This window comes from Osmerus eperlanus, chromosome 12 (assembly GCF_963692335.1).
Source record: "Osmerus eperlanus chromosome 12, fOsmEpe2.1, whole genome shotgun sequence".
Classification (NCBI taxonomy): domain Eukaryota; kingdom Metazoa; phylum Chordata; class Actinopteri; order Osmeriformes; family Osmeridae; genus Osmerus; species Osmerus eperlanus.
The window spans coordinates 6,927,694-6,935,913 of NC_085029.1; positions in this window are offsets into that span (position 1 = coordinate 6,927,694).

An 8,220-nucleotide genomic window follows, 5' to 3' on the forward strand; every position below is an offset into this window, starting at 1 on the left:
TAACTTTAGATAGCTTTCACTGCACTCCCTGTAAAGGTTTTGGCTTACTCTCAAGGTTGCCTGCCGTCAAAGTATATGCACTATATTGATTTTCCGAGCCTATTTCATGCTGACCTAAGCAGATTTGTCACTATAAGTAACGTATAGATCTTCACATAAACGCTGCAGAAATACATAAATGACGCTATTGCTAGCATTTCTTGCATTTAAGGGTTTTCCTTATCCTGGTGCTGTGCCTTTGTCCTAAATTGCCTGCCATATTATTCAGTTTGCTTGTATTTCTGAATAAGCTGTGGGCTGTGTGAATTAAGGAGGTGAGATATGAGATGAGCTGTGTGTACAGGGATGAAGAGATTGATTTCTTTGAATGCCTGGAATTGATCTCTTCGTGTGTTGTGTGACTCTGAAGCTGAGTTAACCTACCTCTGTGGCTTGTCAAAACCCCCAAGAGAGTGTGACATAGCAGATACACGAAAGAGCAAAGCTGACTGGAGAAGAAAAGAGTTACAGGGAAGTCTGTCACACAGAAATAGCAATGGTTAGGAGCTAGGAAAGAGAATCAAATGGTGGTTTTTTTCTGTGTCACTTTGTTTAGTTTGTTGACAGGGACAGGATTTAGAGGGAGAGAGAGAGAGTGTGAAAGATGTTTGAGAATAGAGGGAGAGGTTGTGAAATGCAGTATTCCACAAACAAGAGATGGCTCCTTCATGCCAGGTACCAGCAGGGGAGATGACTTTTGACTTGTTGACTTGACTTGCATGTCTTTATTTTAACAGAATATTGATGGCATTAAACATGAATGACAGCCTTACACAAACTATATGCAGCACATTCATTTCCAAGTATTAGCAAACACATGTATACCAGACAAAAAGGTCTGTTTTAAAGACACACCGTAGACATGATCAAGTTTATAGATACCACTACTGTCACTGACTTTAATGGTCATTGTGAAGGGTGTGGAGGTTGGGGGGATTGGATTATAGAAAAATGCACCCATGTGACTCAGGTACTATATCAAAGGACACTATATCCTTGAGGGTTAAGGTTGGTTGAGGGGCAGTTCTATGGGCGTATGTGAAGCCCTTTGTGACATTGCTTGTAAAAGGGGCTATACAAATACATTTTATTTTATTTGACACTGATTAAATAACTACAAGTCGATGCAAGACTACCCGAAGCAGAAAAAAAGAAAAAAAAGATTTCTTTGGTCCGCTATTCTTTCCATGTGGCCTGTTCATTAGAGCTTGTGAAGAGATCCTATCAATCCACAGATTACCTCTGAGGACATCCAAATTCAGTTTGATTAGGCTACTTTTATCCGTCTCTTCAGGAAAGTCAGGCTGTCCCTGGAAGCTGATGCCTATCCCAGGAGGAGAAATGGAGGGATTAAAAGAGGGGGGATAGCGGGGGTGGGGAGTCAGTTCTGTCCCCAGTAAAGGATGTGCTGCACTGCGTATCGTTCACAGTCTACTTCAACTCATGGTAGCTGGAGGTAGCGGCCTGACATCAGTCAGAAGACAGATGCTTTCAGCATGCTTCAACTCAACTTCTAAATGACAGTCAACATCATTGTATACTCTCGTGCAAACCTATTGCTTAGTACCGGATAGCAATGTACAACACCACGATTTTTATATTTATTTCCAAAAAAACAGACCCCTAGATGAGAAAATACATTTATCGTGACCTTTGAAGATTGCAGATTCAGTCACCTGTGTGGTTTCAAACACAGTTTTTAATTGTATATTTGTCTCAGGATGTGTAATTTATAGTTAATGTTGAAGTTAAACGTTCTTCCATTTTCCAAGAACACGTTATCATTGTCACTGGGGCCTGTGTTGTCCATGGTGCATAATTTCTTTTACCTAAACTTGAACTATTTTTAATCAAAACTTCCCATACTCCCAGTACAATTTTTTGGGGAAGGAAACTGAGACCTAACTGGTGTCATGGGGCATTTTTGTAAAAAATAAAGAGTGACACTTTGTCAAAGTAGCAAGAGAAGGACAGGCAGGCATCTTCAGGCTCCTGTTAGCACATCTTGGAAGTGACAGGTGTGACCCTTCCATCGTGTTTGTTTTTCTGAGAGGGACGGCTTTGACACGTCGAATAAAAAGCAGACAAACAAAGGCTCTAGTTATGCTGATGACTAAATTACAGTGAGCAACGTGTAACAAGCTGTTCGTTTAATGATTATACGCTTGCTGTCCCTCTCAACGGCAAATTATAAATGACAGTCAGAGATAGAGAGAAGCAAAGAAAAAAAGCTGGAGAAAGAGAGAGAGAGAGAGAGAGAGAGAGAGAGAGAGAGAGAGAGAGAGAGAAGAGAGAGAGAGAGAGAGAGAGTGGATGAGAGAATAATGTAAACGGAAGAGCATGTTCATACCATCAAGTAATGGCGGCATAAAAAAACACACTTTGGCAACATAAATCCTCCATGATGGATCTGTCCACCAGAAAGAACAGAAACCTTGGGTGGAGGACTAGAACGTGCTTGTGTGCAAGAGATGGAGTAAGAACAGTGGAAGAGCAAAAGAAGAAAGTGCTTGCTGATTACATCGCGCTTAGCTGGGTTTTTACACACACACACACACACACACACACACACACACACACACACACACACACACACACACAGACACACACACGTGCGTGCACACGCAAGAACCTCATTCCTCACACCACCCCTCCTCGACTGCCTTGGCAGCCTCCAAACTGATTTCATTGGGATGACAAGTGGGTCTTTCCCTCCATATTTCTGCTACAAGCGTTCCCGCCTGGATCTAAAAAGAAGTCTGGAGTAATGAGCTATTTTCCTACATGGGAGGTCGGATTTTACAACTGCTGAAAACACCCTTCTATCCTCCTCCTACCACAACAAGGAAATATCGAAATGATCCCTCGATTTCTTCCCCTCTGTTTCTGTCCAGTTAGGATAATATACAATAACATATTACACTATCTGCATAGTAGACTAGCTGGACAAAATGTAGCTAAATGTTTGGCACAATGCAAATATCGTTTGCCAGTTTGCTGCTGCTTCAATGGCTGGGTTTATTTTCCCCTTTCACTGTCACAATGAATTAGGAAAATAAATGGGCTACTACAGCTCCATCCCTATGCACGGGGCTGTTTTTAAACAGAGAGTGCCTGATTACTGTAGTATCACACACGAGGGCTAAGAATAGGCACACTGCTGCTTTCATCCTTTCATTACAAGTTACATTCATAAACTTGAGAAATGTGCTTTGTAATGGAAGTGAACATGGACAGAATAAACCCTATTGAATCGAGAAACAAGTATTTTCTATTGGAATATATAATCACATTTTAAGCACAGGTTTGATATACAAACATCACAAAGGGAAACATAAAGCATTTAAACATCTCTGTAATCAATATTACGGGCTTCAGAAAGACTGCGGTGGGGTGCACCTCAACACATAAAGAATCACCGAGTAAACAAGTGTGTGAACATTGTCGAGTAAGTAAATACAACTAAACATGCATGTATAAACAACGCGCGCGCGAGAGAGAGCGAGAGAGAGTCTAATCAGAACCTGCACACTGGGCAGCATTAGCAAAACCTCCCAAAAAAAAAGAAAGATAGAGCCATGTAGACGTTAATGGAGAGAGAGACAGCTTTCCGCATCCCAGCCCTTATCTACTGAAGGTGGAGGCTCGGGGAAGGATAATTCTGCTCCAGGCTCATGTGCACAGCCAAGATACAGCAAGAGAGAGAGAGAGAGAGAGAGGGAGGACAGAGAGAGAAAAGAGACTCATTTGCGGCTCGTCCCTGTAGACTGTGGAAAGGATTATACTCTCAGAGAGAGAAGGGAGAGCGAGAGAGAGAGAGAGAGGGGGGTGGGGGTGGCAGAGGGAGGGAGAAAGAGCAAGAGAGTTAGAGAAAGAGAGAGAGAGGCGCACAGTCTCAGCACACAGCCTCAGCACACAGAGAACCCAACCTCCCAATCTCCAGCACCGCACTGTGCACTCCTTCTATCTTCTCAGTAGAGCTCAATACACACACTCACCCACACACTCGCAGATGCACACACACACATATACGCACGCACTCCACCGCCATGTAGAGACTCTGCAAAAGGATACACCGGCACAGGACTATAGCCAGGTATGGTCCATTCATTCCTGTTTCAATTAAGACTTTATGGATCACTTGGATTTAGAATGCTACAGAGAGCTAAAGAGCAGGCAAGCTGCAGAATAGTGTTGCAGGCTTTTTCTCTTTTTTTGCATTGCCCAGGAGAAGGAAGCGAAAAAGGGACGTGTTGAAGAAGGAGAGGAGAGGAGGGAGAGTGAGAAGCTCAAATCTTTTAGCGCTACCCTATTCCTCAAGGGTGGAGTGGCATGCGGCAAGTTAGGCTATCACCTGGATTGACCTTGCGTGGGGGGGCACTATCGAACGGGACACTTTTAAAGTGCTTCCACCATGTGATGCCTGCCCGGTGGGGAACTATCCGCCAAGTCGGTGGCCTCTTAAAACGGCTCGGTTAGCCTTTGCCACTCTGTCTCTTCAGTAACTGGTAGGGATCATGAATATTTATGGAGCTGTAGGAAACTAATTGAGATGAGATGCAAATGGTCATGTAGCTGGGTGCAATATTAATTTGGGGCAATTAACTCATGTTTGTGGAATCAGAGTTTGTGGTTTCAAAGTAGGAAACTGAAAGGAGAACCCCTAAGGGGTATTTTAAAGCTGATGGTTTCATACTCCATATTTAGCGTTGAGTGTAAGTTTCTGAGTCTTCTGTCTGAACGCACGTCCGTTTCAGTGATGTACAGGGTTCGCTTCTCATCCCTGGGAGAATAATGCCCTGACTCCATCTCCATTTAGCCCTTTTGAAGCTGACGTGTTTTCAGAAAATCCGAGACTTGCAGAATCTTCGACTTCAGGATTCCTTTGATGCCAGTTTGATAGCAGTTTGTCAGTCCCCCGTGATGGAGGGCTTTCTCTTCTTGAAAATGGATTTGAATGAAGTCATAGCCCTGCAGCAGGTTTGCTGCTCCGAACCGGAGAGACTGAGCTTTGTTTGGAGATTTCTTTGATCCGACTTGTATCCTGCTTCCAAAGTACCATGTCTTTCTGACCCATCGTAATGTTGACATTACACTGTTTGATGACTTTTAATTATGTTAAGTACAGTCTTTTTGCCGCTCATATGAAGTATGTGGATACTTGATTTGGGCCAATGACATACTGTATATGACATCAGTGATACATTGTGTTGCTTAATATTGCTCTAATTTATGGCAGGACAGTGGTACTAATAGTGTATGTGATATACAGTAAGCACTACTTACTGATGTAATGATTTAGGTCTGAAGAGTTCAGGTTAGTGATGTAAGGCCAATTCATTGCACTGCACTGAAATGGGGCAGTAGTCTCACAGGAGTAAAAGTACCAGAGTACCAGTTTTGTCAGTGATACAGAGGCATAGTATTTGTCAGTGATACAGGAGTATAGGAGTATTGGTCAGTGATACTGAGGCAAAGTAGCAGTGTTGGTCAGTAATATGTCTTCTCTTCTAGTCTGGCTGGAAGCCCACTGCAGCTAGTGTCTGATTGAAACTCTGCCACCCAGGGGAGCTGGCACAGCTGGCTACTACATTAGTCATGGCCCCCAACCCATCCAGACAGACCCACACAGATCCTGACTGTCTCACTGTCTAGACTGCAAATGGCTAAGACATTCTGCTCAGATTCTGAGGAGATAAAGGAGATATATATCTGATAACAAACAGCCTGAAGTGGCCCATATCACTATTTAGATTTTAACCAAATGAGAGAGATAATGAAAAAGTTATCTATTATTAATAGTCAAATTAATTTACTATATGCATCTTACCAGTCATTGACAGATAAGTGAGACTGCGTAAAATGTATACATCTATGTACCTATGCACTGTATTCACATAGTATGTCAATTCAGTGCATAATACATACTGTAGGGATTCCTTGTCTTTGTATCTCATGACTCAATATGTCTGTATATATTTTATGTATCTCTGCAGCACTCTCTAGCACTCTGTAGGCTATCTCCCAGTCTCTCCCTCTCTCTCTTCCTGTTTAACTGTCTTCTAAGCTGAATCAATTTCCCATTTGCTGTCCTGTTCCTCTGAGCATATCAGTCTTTTTAATTGCCTAGACTACTTCATTTTCCATGTAGCAGTTGACTTATGACCATTGTTGAATATTTATGCCAAATGTTGCCAGTTATGAATCGTCTGCCCCGCGAAAGGCCTCAGCACATCGTATTTGCAGGCAAAGCACATTTTGAGGCAACGCTCGGGCAAAATGAGTGAAATCAGCATATTACTTTGATTAACTACACAAGTAGCTTCAGAGAGTAAGGAAAAACTAACCACACCAAAATGTTATTTTAATTAGCACAGTTTACTTCATATTTTGGGGTGTTTTGCTTTTAATATATGACAGAATCATTAGCTTTGTACCTGCGGTGATATAACCAGCACTGTGCACACTATGAAGTCTACATTTCAATTCAACGTGGTAGAAGCCATCTGCAAGGTGCCCGAGAACTCGTATGTGCCTCAAGAAAACGTTCATGTCAGGCCTTTCAATATGAACAAATGTGTTTTTTTGCCTTCCCCTTGTATCTCCTTTCCCATTATGGGATGTTCTTAGAGGCAGCTGTTGCCCGCCCAACACACAATTGCTGTGTCATATATTATGTTTTGCGGTAGCTGAAAAACACTTCAGGACACAGACATAACACCTCACACCCCCCACATAGAAAACTTCAGTCCCCATCTGTCAGACTCTCACAGGGCTTGAGTAGAAAGACTGTTTTGGATTACTCAGAAAGGGATGTACTTTTTATTAACCCTTTACTGAAGTATATACTTATAAACTTAAAGTATACATGCAAGTCACTTATCATATTTTTCCTCACGCTGTTGGAACCCTACTCTGTCACAGAGCTGGCCTGTATCCCGGGTCAAGCCCAAGTCATTGATGAGTCAACACTAATGGATCATGAACTTTGACTCATCGAGCCCCTGTGTTCAGTCAATGACACTAATTACTCATTGTGACTTTAAGCCGGCTAAAGGAAGGTGGAAGCCTTCTTCGAACACAGATCTATGATCAGTTTGACTGATTACATGCACACATGGTGATGGTTAGCCAATGAGAGATAGATTGAGCAAGCGAGAGAGAGATACAGAGAAAGAATGCTAAAGAGAGAGACGGAGAAGGGAGAGATGAAGACAGAGAGAAAGACAGAGAGAGAACGAGAGAGAAAGAGAGAGAGATATAGAGAATGAGACACATTTCTTCATTCTATATCCTCCAAAAGTCCATTCTGGTTAATAACTGTGAGAGTAATTTCAATGTGCAAATATTAACATTCACGTTCTGTACTTTACAAATTTGTTTCTGGGTTCCTGTCACCCTACCAGAACACCATGTTCCTAGTATAATTAACATGGCCATTATATGCTCTCTCCAAGACAACCATCTGCAGTACTTTTGCAAGGCCCAGTATACTTACAAAAAGCAATGCTGCACACTCAAACCACATTTCCCCATCTACACTTGTTCCCTGTTGAGCTGTCAAACATAAGAATGCAACTGAAGAATGAGGACTTGTGCATATCAATCACTATCTATGAATACCACAACAGCACACGCTTAAACTGTCCTAATATCTCGCGTTATCGTCATTGGCTATTCTGTCTGTCACAGAGGCGATTTGAATATTGCATAAGATGAAAGTGCATACGATTTAAATTCACGTGGAAAGGTGGTATTGAGCGAGTATTATGGGAGAACATAAAGAGAGGGAGGGGTTGAGGGTTGGAAGGGAAGAGAGGTAGAGAGAGAGGTCGGGAAGAGAGGTACGAGAAGAGAGGTAGGGAAGAGAGGTAGGAGAAGAGAGGTAGGGAAGAGAGGTAGGGAAGAGAGGTAGGGAAGAGAGGTAGGGAAGAGAGGTAGGGAAGAGAGGTAGGGAAGAGAGGTAGAGAGAGAGGTCGGGAAGAGAGGTACGAGAAGAGAGGTAGGGAAGAGAGGTACGAGAAGAGAGGTAGGGAAGAGAGGTAGGAGAAGAGAGGTAGGGAAGAGAGGTAGGGAAGAGAGGTAGGGAAGAGAGGTAGGGAAGAGAGGTAGGGAAGAGAGGTAGGGAAGAGAGGTATGGAAGAGAGGTAGGGGAGAGAGGTAGGGAAGAAAGGTAGGGAA